Raw genomic sequence first — 19,475 nt, 5'->3', positions numbered from 1 at the left:
AATCTAAATGGCATAAGGAATATTAAATTGCTCTTGGGAGATGCTACTACAAAACGTTGAAGTCTTTGAAACATATCTGATTGATGTACCAAACTTGGATGGAGACAGAAACTGGATGCAGAATCTTAATTTGAACTATGCTTAACTGAATTTACCTGTGGCAGTTCTCCCATTTGGGATTTTAATTTGGATTGCTGCTCTGAGGGTAGACAGGGGGCTGATGGCCAGTCAAGAGCACTTTGGAAGCCTCATTGAACAAGGTATATTGCTCGATGCTTTATAAAGAGTTACAGAAACCATCTAGTGCATAGTTATATAAGCCGCCCGGCCTCCTAAGGCAGCGTTTCAATCACTCTCTTCTCCCCCTTCCCTGCCTGGGCCCCTGCACATGTTTACCCGGCGCCACACATCCCATTGGCTCCGCTCCAGAAGCATCTCTCACATCTTAATTTAGGCTCTCCCCATGTCTCCCACGGACCACAGTGGCTTACATCAAACTGAGGATATTATTAAAGATTTCTTACTCTGTTGATTGGAACCAAACACATTTCTACTACATGACTTTTGTTCTCTGGTGATAAGCTCAGTATCCCCAGGGAGTTCCAGACCATCCTCCCTAGTGCTCAAGAAAAACGCTTTCCAGACTCATTCAGTCCTCTCCCTTCCCTGGCGGAAAACCTCCCAGCAGCCCCTCCCTGACTGGGAAATGGTTTGAACTCCATTGCTTAGCACAGAAACCCTGGGCGAGGTTTTCTGCTTTTCCTCTGTCTCTGTCCCTTTCCCCGCAGCACACTGGGCGCCACGCTCACACCCCACCCGCGCTCTAGCCACTTCTCTGACCTCTTACTCTTCAAATACGCTCTGTCTTTTTATGCCATTGAGCCTTGGCAGGTGGCTTTTCTTTGGTCTCTAGCGCCCCCCCTCCTTGTCCTCCGCTGAGGGTCCACCTGGGGACTCTCCTCATTAATCAAAGCCCAGTTAAAAACCCTTCTCTCAGTAACTGTCTCATCTCTCTCAGGACAGAGCGGCCGCGCTCTTCAGTTCGTACAGATGTCCCTTTCTCTTGTGCCGTGTTTGTGTCGGTTGTTCTGCCCTGTGTGCGCCTCCCTCACGTGCTAGCTCCTCCAGAGTAAGGATGTTGCTTATGTCATCTGTGTGTCTCGGGTCTGAGCACAGCGGGACCTCAGAACAGGCTTTAGGACTGAAGAAACAAAAGAATGGGAAATGTCCTGTTCTCTAAGGGCGTGGGGTCCAGCACAAGTACTAATGACAACACACGCAAAGGGGATTCAGTCAACAGAATAAAGCTCGAGTATAAGAGAGTTAAGAATTTGCAAGCGACAACGTTTACTTGAGTTGTGAGTTGCTTTATATCTATTACATCTGCGGCAGATATGTCAAAGGACTGAGAGTAAAGGCTAGAGAGGAGGGTAAAGCCCTAAGGGCCTGTCCACTGCAAGGGGAATTCCCTTCCTTCCCTGTGAGGGCAGCTGGAGAAGACAGCTAGAGTGTCTTTGGTTTTTTGTGTTTTTTTAAAATATATCTTTATTGATTTCAGGGAGAGGGAGACAGAAACATCAATGATGAGAGAGTCATTGATTGGCTGCAGCCCGCAACCCGCGCATGTGCCCTGACCGGGAATCGAACCCTGATCGCCTGGATCCTAGGTCGACGCTCAACCGCTGAGCCACCCCGGCCGGGCTAGAGTGTCTTTGAATACCAGCTGCGGAGGATACCAAAGAAATAGCAGAAGTCGGTGCTCAATCTGTTGACATTATTAACGGGTTTTTGTCTAAACTAGTGGCACCAATAAGCTTTCACAAACAGTTTTCCAACTGTTTCATCACAGAATTCAATTCTCTGTTGGAAGCTATAGCAGCCTTTCTGGGTCTGTGCTCATGACATTTTGAGACAAACCATTTCCTTACCAAAAGTGCAAGACCTTTGTCTTCTGAGGCCTATAATATTAGCTGAAGTTTTGTTTCATTGACTGAATTTGACAAAATTTAGGGGAGTTAAGATTTATGAAAATATAAGTCGTTCAAGTCTGTGTAAACTATGCCAGATGGGATAAATGTATGTTCTACAGCAGAAACATTTAGAATTCACATATTTTAAAAATCTAAAGGAATCAGAATAACTAGTAAAGAAGTTCTACTTTTAAGCTTTTCTTTAATTCCCTGGCTCTCAGAGTGGAGTTGAGCAGACCTGTGTGTGCTTCCTTATCTGTGTTTGCTTATAACCCAAGACCTAACACACCAAGGAGAGTGTTGGGTTAGAAGTCAGAAGCTGTAGATTGTTGCACTGGTTGATTTAGCACTGTTTAGTATCTAATTTAGCCACTATTATGGAAACCATTTTACCTTCCTGGCCCTTACTTTCTTTAACTGTGAAATGAGAACAATATCAGCCTCTTATGATCCAATTCTAGGATCAAGTGAGATACAAGAATGGAAAAGTCATGGGTAAGTTGGCTGTCGGTGTACTTGACTTGATGGGACAGGCGATTATAACTGTAGTTCCCATTTTAAAGAGGGAGGCTATTTTCTTCCCCCCTCAAACATGACATTTGAAAAACTCAACAAACAATGTTAAAAATAACTAAAGCCATAACTTCAGGCCATCCATCAAAAATAACCTAAAATGAGCACTATAGAATTGTGGTGGAATGCTTGGTATTAGTCTCTAGGGACACATTTGCAAGCTCTGTTCCTTGGAAGCTGAATGCCTTGGGTGGAGAGGTCAAATATGAATCCTCCTGAGAGCTGATGAACTATTCTCCCATGAAACAAAAACAGCTGACTAGAGCTTTCCATGCGGTTAATTTGTTCTGTAGATACCAGCAAAGAAAAAAGTGCTTTGTATGGTTTTCTTGGAGGGATTACACTCCGAATCATGCAATTTTCGCAGCTAGTACTGAAATAGATATAGTTCATGGTAATGTGTAAGTATAACCATATTTTATCAAACATTGTATTCTTTATAAAATTTTAAAAAATCCCAACTCTTAAAATATACATAGGTTTATTGTCATTCTTGATTTTTTCCCCCCTCACTGGGATATAAGAAAATTTGCAAGACAAAAGAACATTGCCTTTTAAGATAAAACTGGATTGCTCAGTTCTGTCTACCCAGATCCCAACTCTCTGCTTTTAAACCCATCTTTAGGCTTGCCTCTCAATTTTGATCCCAAAGGAACCACAATCATTTCAGTAGGTATAAGTCGAGTCTTCCCTTCAACTCCTTGAAAACTTGCTGTTATTTACTGTTCCAGAGGAGCAAATCTAGTTCCTAGGTTGGCTCTGGGTCTCCTCAAGGTCTTGTTTGAGGTTCTGATTTAATACTAGGGTTTGGTCTATACAAGGACTGAACTAAAAGATATAATTTATCTAAAACTATTTAGCATAGGATCAGCTCATGGTAGGCAGGGGCAGGATAAGTGTTTCTTATATATGAATCCTCCAAATCAACCCCATTTCCTAGAGCTGGAGCCTTTGAGGTCACTGCAGATCTAATATATATATATATCAAAGTATTTCCCCTGCCTCTGGATTCTTAGAAAATTTAACAAGTGCTGTACGGAATTTCTCAAGGGTACTGATTGTGTGAGTGTTTGTTTTTGGTCTTCCTTTCTATTTGAATATCACCTAATTCATCATGCTCATTTACTGTCAGTATCTGAACTCTAGTAGTTGTTTTTTAACAATGGAGAGGGAGTTCCATGGATCCATTTGCATAACAGTGTTTCTACCTGCTTTCCCTTGTTTCTAGTAACAAATTCAAACTTATTTAGCAAAAAGCATGACCTGTCATTGTAAAAACTAAGTCTAAACCTGCAACCTGGGCCACGCCTACAGCACATGCCAATCAGCTGACTGACTCCCAAAGTCCTGGCATTTGAGTGCACACTGTCACATGAAAAATATGCTGTCTGGGGGAATATTCTAGAGGACCACACTTGATCACAGAGGAAAGACAGTGTCTTTTGCAACTTTTTTTTTTTTTTTTCATTTTTGAGTTCAATATCCTGTGATATGAGGAGGTTATAAATTGATCACTGTCATCACCGTATTTTCTTGTCCAATTTCCTTCCATAGAGAGTGATGAGAAAACTCAGTCCTTAATTAATTTACTTTAAAAGGATGACAAACATATTCAAACAGTGGCTTGAGAGCAGGTTAGGTTAATAACCATGGATCCAGGGATTTAGAGGAGCTGTGTTCCAGTCACCATCGTACAGTTGGTTTATCTTTAACCCTATGTAATCTTGAAAAACTAAAAGTACATGCTCTTTATAATATAACAGAATCAAGCAAAAATTACTGTCTATAGTTTTCTTTTAAACAAGCGCATTTTCAAATATAAGAAACAAATAAATTTTGTTCTGAAAATACAGATTGTATTAGAAACTGTCCGATAAATGAAGAGCATGCTTTATTTGGAAGGTGGCCAATATGAAAGGTTAGATGTATTCTTTATCTAATGGAACCTATATAGTGGGTTTTAAATCCACAACTTACCTAATGACAACTCCAGTTGAACAAATTAGTTAGACCTTTCAACCATTTGACTAAGAGCAATAAATAAGATTCCACAATCAATCACCTAATCCTTTCCTGAGAATAAGCCAAGTCTAACTGTGTAATATATTGGCTCTCGTGTGTTCTGGCATTAATGGGTATTACAGATTCTGTTGGTTTGTGATCCTCAAATTCATAAAACACAATAATAAAAGAAGAGCTCATTTCTGGGCTTTCTGAAATAAGGCGAGTCTGTCAAGTACTATTTCACCTCTATTTCACCTCTGACTTAAAGCTTCAAACGTTTTTGAATTTTAAGGGAACATTTGCAAGCTGTATTATGAAGTGTTTATGAAAAAGCCCTTTGAGTTCCGCTTAGATATTTTTTATATTCTACCTTGTATTATAAATGCTTAGGGAGTTCGTTGTATTCTTTATAATCATAATGTAAGCTCCCTGAGAGCCACCTTTGTGTCTTCCTTATTTCTGTTCTCCAATTGAGGCCTAAAAGTACCCAACATTTACTGGACGATCTTGAAAAATGTCTCAGATAAAACTGATGATAGTTTTCAAAGGATTTCTATTCCATTGAAAGTGATAATGGCCCAAGACCAGGAAAATAAGCGGAAACACCGCCAAGTCTTGGGATTTCCTGTTGGGAGGCTTCATTGAATGACTTCCTAAGGGACCAGAAGCCCTCCAGGTAAGCTTTCTGTCCTTGATTTCTGGGGAGGATGCTCCAGCTTCCCCTTCTTTGGCTCTGAACTGGTAGGCCAAGCCAAAGGATAACAAGCTTGTTATTCTTTGCAAGTTTGCCAGTGGTGTGAAGATGGATGCGGGCATTTGCTACCTATCTCTTTGGACCGGTCTACTCTGTTTTCAAAAACCGTGGTCATTGCAGCTTTTAGACACCTGCTGAGCCTGTAGAGGGCTGGGGAGGGGAGGGCTAGACCTTTGATAGAAGGAGCCCTCCCTGGCTCTTCACAGGCCTGGTGGGGAGGGGGGATCCCAAGCATTTCTGTGAAGCCCAGCAGCTTGTCACTAAGGGCTGGTCATAATGCCTACGCACCCCTTGTCATATGCATGCAATTTCTAATCAGTCTCCAAATTCTGAAATCTCAGCTGATCACTTTCGTGCTTTTTTGGGACAGGTTACAGTAATGCTTTATAAAACCACTCCATTATCAACATCCCATCAGGCATTTTGGCAGCATCTGAATACATATATTGTAAAAAAACAAAACCCCACAAACCATGACATTTATATTCTGCCTTGCAAGGTGGAATGTTGTAAATTATCTCCCTAAGTGGTGCTTTAGAGCAAACGAGATAACGCATATCACAATACCTTAAAAACCATGAGTTACTTAAATATAAACATTGCCGAGGAGGAAAGTATACAGGAATTAAAGTAATAGCAGATGGAGAATGACAACATTTTAAAAATATATATAACTTTTTATCCTAACAGTGCTGTAACATTTGGTACTGATCAAAACTCAACACGGCTTCTCATTAACCGACATTGCACTTAAAATCTCCCGGAGTCCCTCTTGCAGAGTGTGTGATGAAGGGACAGGGAAGGGAGTGGGGTTTACTTTTCACCGTGTCGCCTTTTGTACCTTTTGGATTTTGCACAAAATGAATGAGTGACCTATGTTTAAAATTAAATGAAATCAACACAAATCAAAAGGCTAAATTTATGTCTCCTGAACCTCTTGTTCTTGATCATAGCACATAAGAACTAGAGGGGATATATCAGTTTCAACTCCTCATTTTATAACAGTGGAAACTAATATTCCTTTCCTAAAAAATTCAAGAAAGTAGAATATATCTTCTAAATAAAATTTTGTAAATACTTAATAGAAAATACCCACATTGCTAGTCAAAATAAACTTTAGCAAGCTTAGTTGTACTAGTTTGTAATGAGTGACCTGTTTAGGACCAGATTGTCAAATAAAAGTGAGATTTTCTTTATGATAAGCCAAAATTGGATGCCAGTTTGGTGATCCATTTAAAGAATCTTACATTTGCCATAATTTTGAATAATTTGTTTCTCAGTTTTGCTCTGTGTGACCTCATTTTCTCAAGGAGAAAGAAAGAATTGATTTCTTCAGTATATTGGTGGCACAGCCAGCCTTTTCTGTCATAAGTTACTAAAAAAATTAAATCTCAACTATGAGGGTAAGAAGATGGGAGGAAGGAGGAGGGAGGGGGAAGCACAGAAGAGGAGACTTGCAGGGAAAATCAGGGAAAAGAATCTCCTATGAATACAGGAAGATATTTAGAGACAAAGCCTCCTGGTTCCCCGTCATTTTGATAGCTTTCCTTTGCTATGATACCATGCTTCTGATCCAGGCTCATTTTCACAAAATCGCTAAATCTAGGAGATGGGAGGGATTTTAAAAATTCTCCTGTTTGTATCTATCATCTAACAAGTGAGGGAAACTGAAGTTTAGATAAGCAAATTGAGGTTTTTTTGTTGTTGTGTTAAGTTGATGAAGTGGTTAGTGAGAAAGCTTCACCCAGAATTCAGATTTCCAGGCTCCTAATGGGGGCCTTTTGTTGATGTTGTTTTCATATATAAATGGGCAGAAAGCTTGTATGGGATGACAGCTTAGGTTTCTGCTGTGTTTTTCAAAAAAAGGAAAAGATGAAAACCCTTTTTTTTTTATTTGTATCTGGCACTCCAGGTTTTAATTGCTGGACAAGTAGCAGCCTCACATGCATAAACAGAGAGGTTCCTTCTGTGCCTGAGGCCAGGCTGCCACTAGCTGTAAAAAATGAACCAATTATCCTCAAAAGCAAGTACATGTCCCCTGCGACATTCAAGGCCACTCAATTTCTATTGGTTTTTGTTTATATAGTTATTCTTGGTTTACTGTGGATCGGGGAAGAAAAGCCCCAAACCACATTTGGCTTTATTTTCTGGATCCCTACCTAAAAAGGAGGTAGTGATTTGTGTGCATATGTGGTGTGTGTGTTCGTGTGTATGTGAGTACGTGTGCCGAGTGGTGTGTGTGTCGGGAGGAGGTGTTTAGGTTGGGGTTGAAAGTGGGTGGAAGTTCATGTTAACTAATTTTCTCAGTATTTATGCCTAAAGCAAAATAATCATTTTCTTACCAGAATGTGATTTAAAGAGATTCAAGGCAGAACTATATCCTGTATTTTGGTGATAACACTTATCAATAATTACAAGCTACTTTCTTGATAGTTTAAAATTTGTTGGTGATGGAATGACCATTTAAACGGTCATATGGTGATATTTAAAACCAGCCTTAATTTGATTTTTATCAGTTCCCAGTCTGAGAGATTCAGACATAGTTAGTTCTCAGCATCCATCAAAGGAAAATGATTGTAGCCAGAGTGCTCAGAGCCTTCACTCAGTGGTTGTGGGTTTATAGCTTGGGAAACACTGAGTGTTGATCTTGGGTTGTTTATGCTAGTTCGGTGTATAAAGGAAAGGGAAAAATCAGTTATCATTCTCTTGGAAAACGAATGTTCCCAGTGTAAATTGACAAATATTGGTTATGTTTTAGTGTTATTTTCTTTTTCACCCTAAGCATCACTAGGTGTGTGAATTTTTAAGGCATCCGAACATGTCACACAAACAGGAGCCCAAACCTTTCCTGCCTTGTTCAGGGCTGTGTCGCTGGTGCCTAAAACAGAGCCTGGCACAAGTATATATTGAGTGAATGCAGGAAGAAAAAAGTCAGATGTTTTTGGTGATAGAATATTAAAGGTTTAGAGCCAGTCGCTTCCTTTCCATTTTATAAATAGAGGCCAACCAGCCTTTGCATGACTTGTCTTTGAATCGCACCACTTTCTGTGACTCTCATGCTCCAAGCTCTTTAGCTAGCATTTCAGACCTTTCACAATCTGGCATTGGCCCTGGTCTGGTTCTGTTTTACTTTTAAACCCAACAATATCAAGCAGCTAGCTCTCTGAACACAGTGTACTCTAGTTCTGTAGGTTTCACAAAGAGCTCGTGAATGCCAGCTCCGGGCCATTCACGGGGCTGGGCAGGTAAGACCAGTTCTCTACCCATGAAAAGCTTCCATGCTGGCATGGGGGAGAGACTCACAAATAATTTCTTTACTCCATCACTCTTCCGCCGTATTAGGGAGCCGAGCTGTAAATTCTCATGGCCCTTGGTACTTGAGCACACGTCCTACACATTAGCCCTAATCATCTTTCCTGCTCAACAATAAGCTTCCAAGGGGCAGATGCTATGTTACCACCAGACAGCTGGTGTCCAGCGTATTCCTAGCATATGCTCAGCACTCAGTAAATATTGTGGATGGAAAGGAGTGAGGGAGGAAAGGGGAGAGGATTTGTGGAAATGCTTGAACATATGCACAGGGTGCTCTGGAAATTATAAGAAATTTCTAGAAAGCTTTAGGTCAAGCTTCTTTTGGAGCTATAACTTGAAGAAACGTTAGTCTCTAAGAAAAGGTGGGGGGAGGTTTCTAAGCAGTGGGGAGTCCACAGACTTGTGGAGATGGAGAAATAGCATCCCAAAGGGTGTGGACCACAGCAGAGAGCACTGCTGGTATGGTTTGAGGGGCCACACCTGGAGGGTAGAATTTCGCTCATACACGAATAATGGAAAGGGCACATGAAACAAAGTACTTTTACATGTCAGAACTTTAAAAACTCAACTATATACTGCTATGGATATATTTAGCTCACTGGTTTTTCTTCTTAGCCAACTGAAGAACATGCTGGAAAAGTAGGTCTGTGATGTACACTGTCAACCAAAAATTTCTCTTACTTGGCATTTCAACAATTTACGTCAATGACAAATTTATAAGAAACCAGGAATATTTTTGAATTAAAAATTATATGAAATACAAGGAGGAACACTTGGTAAAATATATGAATGTCTAACCACTATGCTGTACACTGGAAACTAATACAAAATAATATTGAATGTTAACTGTAATGGAAAAAATAATTAAAAAATTAAAAATAATTTAAAAATTTTTAAAGATTAATACCTAAAAAAAATTATAAGAAAGAATCTCTCATTTCCCCCAGATTTCTATATTTATCATTGGAAAGATTTCTCTCTTTTGAAAGTATTGGGGATAAAATGTCCTGCCCTTGGGCTCACTGATTCTACTCTACTTGAGGAGAGATAAGTAACTGGGCAAAGGGACCCTCTCGAGTATAACCCCCACTCCCCTTGCTCCCTTGGAAATTGTCTGTGCATAGGCCCAAGCTCTGCTCCCCTCCCTGCAGGGAGCTCCCAGCAGCTGCCCAGCCCATGGAGGAGCATGCAGGGCTCCAAGTTGTTTTACCCTCAACTGGGAATAAGCTGGATTCAGGCTGGGTGGGGCAGTCTTTAGAAAAGGCCTAGTTTTCCTATCCAGCTTTAATAATAATACAGTTGATGACAAACTGATCCAGATATGACACCTGTGTCTATTTTGCAATTGTCTTTGAACTCGAAAAGGAGGGGCACATGACTAAGTGGAACTTCCAAAACCAACATATGTTACAATAAAGGTGGCTTTATTCTTTAGTCTGTTGTACTGTGCATGCATGTGTAAGTGGAGGGAAGGGAGAAGAAAGAGAGAGAATTATATATATAAAAGCTTTTATTAACCGAGATGTTAAATTATGATTCTCTGATTATGCTAGTTTTGTAGTTTAAAACTTAACAAAAATAAAACGAAGGGATGAGCAGCATTATTTCTAAGCTCTTGGCTAATTAAAAAAACAAACAAAACAATAAATATTTTAGTTACCGTGATCAGAATAATCATTAATTCTTGTTTGAAATGCTTTTGGGAATTTAACTTATCTATTTTTTTCCTTTGGATTTTGAGTATCAGTTTTCCAGGTGGAATTTTGATAATGGCATACATTTATTTCTATTAATTAGTAGGCTGTGTGTGTGTGTTGTCTGGAGAAGAGTATAGAGGCTGAGTTACTCAGGATCCTGACTAGTAATAATAATAACTAGCACTTAACACTTATTCTGTTGCAAGTAATTTCAATATAACATGTTTATTTCTCATAACAAACCTAAGAAGAAGGCACATCATTACGATCACTTTATATACAAGGAAAAGCAGGCACAGAGGCTAGGGACTTCTCTAAGTTCCCAGACCTAGTGAGTGACACAACTGGGATTTGAGCTTCAGCCAATTTTGTAGGAAAAGTATGAGCCATGACCAGTATTATCAGCATCATCTGGGAGCTTATTAGAAATGTAAAAACTTAGGCACCAACCCTGACCTTCAGACCCAGAATCTGCATTTTAACAAACCAAGAGCGGGTTCCTGAGCACCTCTGAGTTTGAAAAGATCTGCTATAATTCACTATGCTACTTCTCTTTAACCTTGAGAAGGAATCTGGACATTATCCCAGGGCCAATGGAGAGTCAGGGAAATGTTTGAAGTAAGAGATTGGCAAAATCAAGTGCTTGTAAATCAATTGTTTTAGGTCAATCACTGGCTTCATTATTCGGGGTGCAGTAGAAGAGGCCAATTCTGGAGGCAGGGGAAGGCTACTCTTAGGCAAGCAAAGGGAGAGGGCAGCTTGAAGTAGGACGTGGCAGTGACAGAGGAGACAAGTAGGTGAACGTACAAAGGAGCGCTGACAGGGCTGAGCGATTCTTTGGGTATACGGTTGAGGGAGAAGAGTTAGTTCACCCCAAGTTTCTGGCTTGAACAATTGGTTGCTTAATGGTATAATTTACTGTACAAGAGTATATATACTTGAGGGAAGTCGGGTGGGGAATAGGAGAGAGAAATAGTGATTTTACTTTTAAATAAAAAATGATAAAATTTGAGAGGACTGTGGGACAGCCAAGTAGAGCTGTTCAGCTGGGGCTAAAGAGGTGAGGCAGGGAAACCATGTAAGTTACTTGGGCATTTTGGAAGGGGTCCTATGGCAAATTCTATGTCAAATTTTTTGCCTGGCTTGTCTCTGATTTTCCTTTCCCACCTTCCCCATTGTATTCACTGGGGCCCAAGCCTGTTCTGCCTGGGCACTCCTGTGCTCAGCACAGTTAGATATATAGGTCCGTAGCTTAAAAAAGATATCTTAGCTAGAGAGGAAGATTTTGGATTCATAAGCTTATAGAATAGGTGATGAGTGAAGCAATGACATTGCCCAGAAAGAGAAAAGGAGTCTAGAATATAGGGGGGAAGAAGGGGACTCTGCCAAACCGGCTGAGGATAGTGGTCTTAGAGGTGGGAGGAAAGCCAGGAGTTTGATGTCATGGAAGTCCTGGGGAAAGAGTGTTTCAAGTTGGGGAAAGTGGAGAAGAGGGTAAGCACTTTTGAGACACCAAGTAGGGAGAGAGTGAGAGATGTCTGCGGGCCTTAGCAGTGCGCTCATAACTGATAACCTCCGGGAGCACTGAGGAAACTGAGGACTGCAGCCAGAGCGCAACAGATGGAGACGTGCAGGCTGAGGAAGCGGGGGTTCTTCATCGAGTGTAGACAGGTCTTTCAGGAGATTCATCTGTGAAGCTGAGTAATGAGGGTAACTGGGGGAGCTCATTAACAGAGAAGTTTTTCAAGATGGGAAATTTGAACATGTTAAATGCTGATGGAAGGAGCCAATAAAGAAGGAGAGGTGAGAGACTGTAATCCTTGAAGTGGAGGGTATAAATAATGGGCATTGGTTTAGATCTTTCCTTTCGTCTTCCGATCTAGCAGTAGGTGGGTACAGGGATACGGGAGGACGGCCAGAGAAACGGGAAGACCCGCTGCAGTCATCCTTCCCACATTCCGGGGGCTTTGGAGGCCCAGCTCTCACCCTTCCATCCTAGCCTTGCTTCCACAAAAGGAACTGTTCTGCTACTTGAATCTTCCACTGTTCTTTCCATGACACTCTGCCCAGAACAACGTTGACCACGAATTAAACACCTGCTTTGAAACTTGACCCTTAAACTACATCTTCAGCTACAATCCTTGCCTAAACCTTACCTGTCCTCAGGTGAGGAAAGTTTAAAGAAACAGTGTAGGCTTCCTTCCTTCCTAAAGCTTTTCACCAGTTGGTGAACCCACTGGCCCCAGGATGTGTCTGAAGCTGAGGTGTATGGCTTCTTAGGGAATAGTGATTCAGGGTAAGGACCCCAGAGAATACTCAAGGACAGATTTCAGGAGTCTATCAACCCCATAAATGTCATTGAAATATCTATGTGCAATTGTTTGTTTTTTCTGAGAAGAGTGTTCATTGATTCTGTTAGATTAAGGGAATCTATAATCCCAAAGATGTGGAGATAAAATGCTCAAGTTGATCATTTTGGAGGGATTCAAGATGTTATGGATTCAAGATGTTATTCCCCTCCTCCTCCTCACAGTCTGTTCCAGGGTACCAAAAGGTAACGAAGAAAAATGATGACAATCAGACAGGAAAAAGACAATTACAAGAACATGGAAATACACAATTGTTTCACTGACATCTGACTCAGAGCTTCCCATGTGAACCCAAGTATTTGGTTTTCAATTCTAAAGAGATCTTGTTTCCTAGATTGGAAACATAAAAAACAAATCAAGGTTTCTCCAACATGTTCTAGAAAATCATTTATTTTCAATATTGTAGTAGAAAGTTACTAGGCTTGTCTAAGGAACCAAAATTAATCCAGCTTTACTCAGAATGTTGTTGGCAAGAATAATAAAAATAAGAGGTGAACTTGTCAGTGAGGTGATGTTGCATTAAAACACAAGTCTGCTGCTCTTGTTTGGGTAGGACAGTCCCAGAATTGGCAATTAATGATAACATGTGGGAATAAATAGAACAAGTGTAGAAAACAGACATCAGGGTTTACCTTCCCCATCAAGCAATTTGAATTATGGCTTTAGGCATATATCATAACAAATATGTTAAGAACTCTCTTGTATGATACATGTGTTTGCAACATTTGTGTTATATTTTAATCCATATGCTTTGCTAATAAAAATGCTAGAATTTCTAAATGACAGTATAATGGATGTGAAATGAAGGCTAAAATGACTTGAGGGTTTTCTTACATATTATTTATAAGAAGTGAACATTTTATTAATATATATATATATATCTCACATATTAGTTTTCACATTCCTGAAACCCAAATTGACAGCTGAGAAGTTGCCTTTGGTTTTCAAATAGATGACAGACGGAAAAGAGGGTCTGACTAGAATAGGGAGGAAAGAAGCATAAACATATGGGATACATGCGTTTGTTTAAGTAATGCTATCTCAGTTTCAAAAAGCAATGCTTCAGGTACATGCAGTATATTATATATCTGTGTGGGCCAGACACAAAGACATTTTATTTAATTTTAGGACACCTAAGATTAGGAATTGTCTCTATGCCTGCTTCTGGAAAGTAGGCAGACTTTTCTTGAAAATAGCAGGAATCTCACTTAAAATATGTGAATGACTTCAAATTGTGCTCTGGATCTATAAAACCATCCATAAGATATCACCAGTGATAAAGTTAGTCATTCAAATAAATTAAGTCAGATGAAACCCCAGAATCCTGCCACCCCTTTTTGACAGTGAAGCTATGCCCCCGTGACTAAAGACATTTTCAGAACTCAGGAGGCAGTTCCAAAGAATTACCAGTACACTATGTTGCTTCCACATGCATATCATCAAAATGAGAAATCTGCAACAGCTCAGCTTATAAAATTTGATAGCTGTTGGCTCAAATGGCTTTTAAAAAGTTTCTAAGAAACTTCAAAATCTATGCTTATCTTCCAATTATAAGTTTCATCTTGTGCAGTCACTATAAAGTTTGTAAGAGTTTCATGTATATAAGAAGCCAAAATACCACATAAAACACACATAGAAAACATTAAGGAAAAGAAAACAAAACTTACTTTTTCTTAAAGCTGCTTCTTCCTGTAGTTTGAACAGTATAAAAGGAGACTACGTGATGATTTTTTTTCCTCCAATACATTCATAGGTCAACTCCAAAAGGAACAGAATAAGCCTCCAGAGCTATCTGAGGGTCCCTCCCAATTGCAGCTTTTTCAACTTCGTAGAAGAAAATAGGAGGGTAAATGGGTTTCCTCCAAGTCTTATGACGTGCACATAGCTGACTCCTACTGGGCGGGAAAAGCATTCTTTGTCAATTTTTACTTAAAATTTATGAGCAACAATTTCTGTGCAGGGCATCCTTAAAGGGCAATCCTGCCAGGATTAGTATTTGAATTAGTATCTGGATAAGCTCCAAAAAGTTTAAAATACTAATTGTACATACACTCTAGAGAGATTCCCACTGCCTAGGCCTCATGAAGGGCACATTTAAATTTTAAAAATTTCTAAAAGGATAATGTATTTTCTATTCCTTTGATTAATCTGTTTTGTTGGTTTGTTTTCTGGTGACTCTCAGAATTCTTCTTTTAGGTTAGAAACAGCTGAAACACAGAGATTTCCTGTTCTTACCTGCAGTTGTTAGTAGCTTGAGAGGAGCCCTCGGTCGTGGCCACTGTCACTTGTCTTCTTGGGAAGTCTGGGGACTTGGAGCCTTGGATGTGATAGACCGACTCAAGGCTGTTGCCTGCCTCCCGCACCTGCACTGTGGACTGAGCTTCCCCTGTTTCTGCCCTTGTCCCTATGAGCTGGCAGCGATTGTTAGGTCACATGCACACTTTAGGGTCTCATTTAAACAGGCTCAGCTGGCTTTTTGAAATCTACAATTCAAAACATGAAAAGTGGCTAGAGATTTCAAGAGTTGACTCTAAAGAAATGCCTGAATATTGAACTAATCCACAGCAGGAATTCTTAGTGGGTCAAACTGATTCGCAAAGCAAGTGGCGTTCGCTCCTAGAATCTCCACTGGAGGCCCTTTGGTTTGCAAGGTGGGGTGAGAAAAGAAATGTTCTGTCTTAATTCCATTTATTCCCAGACCAGACTGTCCTTGTCCTAAGTGCTAAAGGAATGTTATGTTAATATTTTCTGAGGTCAAACTCAGGTATGTACAATAAAAAAAAAAAAATCTGAGTTAGGGAAAGGTAAAGCCAAGCAACTTTATGCTTCATTAGTCACCTCACGTTGATGCTTAGGATATTATGGAAATGAAAACATGGTGATTAGCCGCAATAGATTGATTCGGCGAAAGGACCTAAGAGCATTCAGTTGGTAACAGATTTTAACACTCCTGATACTGCTAGACAGACATTATTTTTTTCTCCTTTCAGAAGTGAGGAAGCGGAGCCTGGGAGATGAAAAATGCCCCAGCCCCCGCCTAGTTTGGGGCATGGCCCTCTGTCGCTGCGCTTCCTGAGAGGGTGGCCCACATTCACTCGCTCAGCGGAGCTGTCCCTCCTCAAGCTGCTGCAATCTGTCTTCCACTCTAACCGCTTCACCAAAAAATGCGCCATTAAGCTCATAAAAGATCTTAATTAGCACCCCAAAGAGCACTGTTTTTCATCTTACCAGAAAGTCCTCATCTCTGGCTGTTTATGTTTCTTTGAAACTCCCCTTGGCTGACTCAGTTGCACTCTTGATTGCCTCCCTGCTGGAGGTCTCACCTCCTCCCTTCATGCACCCCATCCTCCCCAGAGCTGCCTCCTCAGTTCACAGTGCTTCTTCCTACACCCCCATGGGGCGTGACAGTGAACCATTCCCAAGCTGCTGTTCCTCTTGGTTCTCAGCTCTTAGCACCCTCGAAGGTTCTAGGCCTGTATTCTGTTGTCTACTGGACATCTTTGTTTAGAGGTTCCCAGGCATCTCAAACTCAGTTCCAAAAACGCCTCGCCCCCTTCTCCCCACTCCTAGCCTGTGGTCTGCTGTATTTCCCATGACAATCACCCAACTGGTCATCTTAGACTCCTCCCTTTCCTCACTCACTCCCACCATCCGCATCATTCATCCCGACTTCTGTTGGTTCTACTTTAAGTACCTCAACCCTTTCATCACCCTGCATTCAGGTCCTCACATTTCTCACTTGGATCGCTGTATCAATCATAAAACAATTGGCCTCAGTCTGGTCTCCTGCTATCATTTCTCTGTACCACTGTAAAACAACATTTATTTAAAAGTACCAGTTTATCAAATTATAAATACATGCTTCTTGCAGAAAATCTGGAATAAGAATTGACAAAAAATTTAAGATGACTTGCAATTAGAGAGACAGCAACAGCCAAATCTTTACCCACATTGCTTTAGGATATTATGTATGCATGCGTACAACTATTCAAGAACATGTTTATGTAAATGTTCCTATGCAAATTTTATAGGTATATGTTTAATTAGAAAACCAAGACCACATTGTATACAACTCTATATCCTTTTTACTTAATACATTGTGAATGATTTTCCAAATCTTAATGTATTTTTGAAGTGGCTGTGAGAAATGGCTGCAATAAAATGAAATACATTATGGCATAGTTCTCTTTTACTTTTCTCTCTCAGATTTTTCTTTAACACCAAAAATTACCCTGAGCATCAATAATATAAGAATCACAAGGACTTAGATTTAAGTGGGAAAGAGGGAAAAAGAAAAATATACAACACTCATTTTAAGTTCTTTACATTTATTAGATACTAATTAAACAATGATATATAGTCTGCCTTCAAGCAATGATCCAACCTGTAAGCGAATGAAGACAAGCTCAGGAAAACAATTTGAAAAAGTGATTTTTCTTCTTTACATTGAATAAGAAGAAGCATAGGAGAAAGCTTTTGGGACTTCTGCCGTAGCTTGAGCATTCAGACAGAGGGTTTTTCTTGGTGGACTAGCATCTGAATAAACAAATTTTTTGAGCCAGGAAGACTGCCTCCTTTCTCTGCAGGACACACTGTCCATGTTTCTCTTCTATTAGAGGCTGGGGAAAGACCTGTACATATTTTTAACTCATTTTACTTCTCAGAAAGAGGAGATATTGATATCACAAATAATATATTTCAAAAGGTTTTAGTTAATTGTCAAACTGCCTTCCAGAATGAATGATCTTTCCAAAAGACAAATCTCGTCACCTTATTTCCCTGGCTAATTGAATGTTTTAAAGGCTCCCTTGTTTTCAGGATAATGGTTAAACTTTTTAGCTTAGTGTTTATGGAATTTCATGATCTTCCTCTGGTCTCTAGCTTCATCTTACGCCCTTCTCAGACTATTTATTTCTCTTACTTTAGGGTTTCTCAAATGTCTCATTTCATATTCATTGATGTTCTAATACTTCTGAATTTCCACTTCTCTGACCATAAATGTGTGCCGTCCCTTCCCCTATTTCACCGGGCTAGCCCTCCTTTTCCTTCAGGACTTGGTTCAGGTGGCCTCTTCTGCTCGATTCCCTTCTTTGCTGTGCAAGACATTTGGCTTTCTTCTCCCATAGCATCCCCCGATTACTTACCTCAAAACACGACATGTGTATTGAACTATCATTGTTGAATCTTGCCATCTCCTTGAAAGCAAGGCACATTTTTAAGATTTACCTTAGTATTCCTGGTACTTAGCTGTCAGGATCCAGATTCCTGAGCCGCGGTTTTCAATTCACCCAGTCCTCCCTTTGTCTGTCACACAACACAAACCCTTCCTTCCTGCTTTTCAAATACCCATCTGGGTAAATTTACTACTAATCAATGAAGAGAAACACAAGCCAAACAGAGCAAGCCTGGTAAAACACACCACCAGGAACTTACAAAAATTTACTACACGTTTGTTTAATTATTCAACTTTTGTGATGTAAATGGAAAACACTGTGATTCTGAAAGCCAGAAAGCCAGGGTTTTCTTCTTAGATGGCTTGGAAGAAGTGTTTCCTGGCTTCTATTCACTCTTTTGTTTGCGTAGGGTGACCTTCAAGGTGGAGGAATTTATGTGAATCTTAGGCCACTATTAACAGTGCTCCCAGATTTCTGTGGCAATGTACACCCCAGAGTTTATACATCTGTTTTTATTTCATCTCCACATACACTGGGGTGAAGGCATCACAGGTATTAGTCAAAGAAAGCAAACCTTGCATCGCTCCTGCCCACGTTAGTTCTCAACCTGCAGCTGCACTGTGCTTTAGGTCATTTTGTTCTGGACCTCACCTGAGTGTTTTATGGTCTGAATAAAGTTCACTCTCTAAAAGGTTCAAGATGGTTCTGCAATCAGGTTTGGCAACTTCTACATTTAACATCTTTTCTAAAAACACACTGATTTTGGTAAGATATGCCACTCTTCACTGAATCTTTCCGATGGTCCAAAGTGGGTTTCCCTTGATGCCTCCAAAACACATGGTCTAGAGATGGGACACATGACATGAATGCCTGAGCATGCTATTCACAGATTCTACTGTGTCTGCAATAGACGAAAGTAGCAGATGAGTATAAATGCACATTTGCTGAAATCTAGCTAAATGAAAAGGTTTACTACAGTGAAATGGTCCATCAACGGCAAACTTTCAAGGAATAAAGGACACTGGGGACTATGAAACTATTTTTGTGCAAGAAAAATATAGTAAACTACTTTTAAAATGTTCAGGATGAGAAAGAGTTAAAAATATAAATACATATAATACATGCATTAATTAACCTAGTAATGATTAAAATAATGGAAGCTTCAAAGTGCCATAATATTTAATAGAAACAACAGGCAACTTTATTTTAAATAACATTCTTAAATTTGCCCATGAAGATCACAGTAAACATTTAACAATTTTTATTTTATTAAATTATATTTTTACATAAAAAATCAGCCATATAATTTTATTTACAAAAATAAAAACTGTTCTTATTTACTATGAAAAAATAAGAACTATTTTTACAAATGAAAAATATTTAATGCAAACAAAATAAAAGTTTTCTTTTTTATTTGCTTCGTCTCTCTTTTATTATCACAAATTAAGATCTTTTATTTTTATTTTCACAAACTACTATCTAGTTTGACAAAAACAAAGATTACTTTGGTATCTGCTGAAACAAATGATAAAGTTCTTAAGCAAAGACTGAATAAAAAATTATGCCGGGTGTCCAATATTTTGAAAGCTGAATAAGCACATAAAGTGAACTGTAGTTTGTGG

The 19,475-nt window shown here is 39.7% G+C and overlaps 1 protein-coding gene across 1 annotated transcript in view; it reads right to left on the bottom strand.

The window, feature by feature from the left end:
• The window catches only part of FHL5 (four and a half LIM domains 5), a 31,319-nt gene extending 16,805 nt beyond the window's left edge, over positions 1 to 14,514 (bottom strand). Inside the window, exon 1 of the mRNA XM_081140061.1 lies at positions 14,347 to 14,514. The gene's annotated coding sequence lies outside the window, so the exon portion shown is untranslated. The remainder of the gene's footprint in view (positions 1 to 14,346) is intronic.
• Positions 14,515 to 19,475: the final 4,961 nt, after the last annotated feature.

This window comes from Miniopterus schreibersii (genome assembly GCF_964146895.1).
Source record: "Miniopterus schreibersii genome assembly, chromosome: 6".
Classification (NCBI taxonomy): domain Eukaryota; kingdom Metazoa; phylum Chordata; class Mammalia; order Chiroptera; family Miniopteridae; genus Miniopterus; species Miniopterus schreibersii.
The sequence above is the reverse complement of the archived record's forward strand: the minus strand, read 5'-3'. Positions and strand labels throughout refer to the sequence as shown.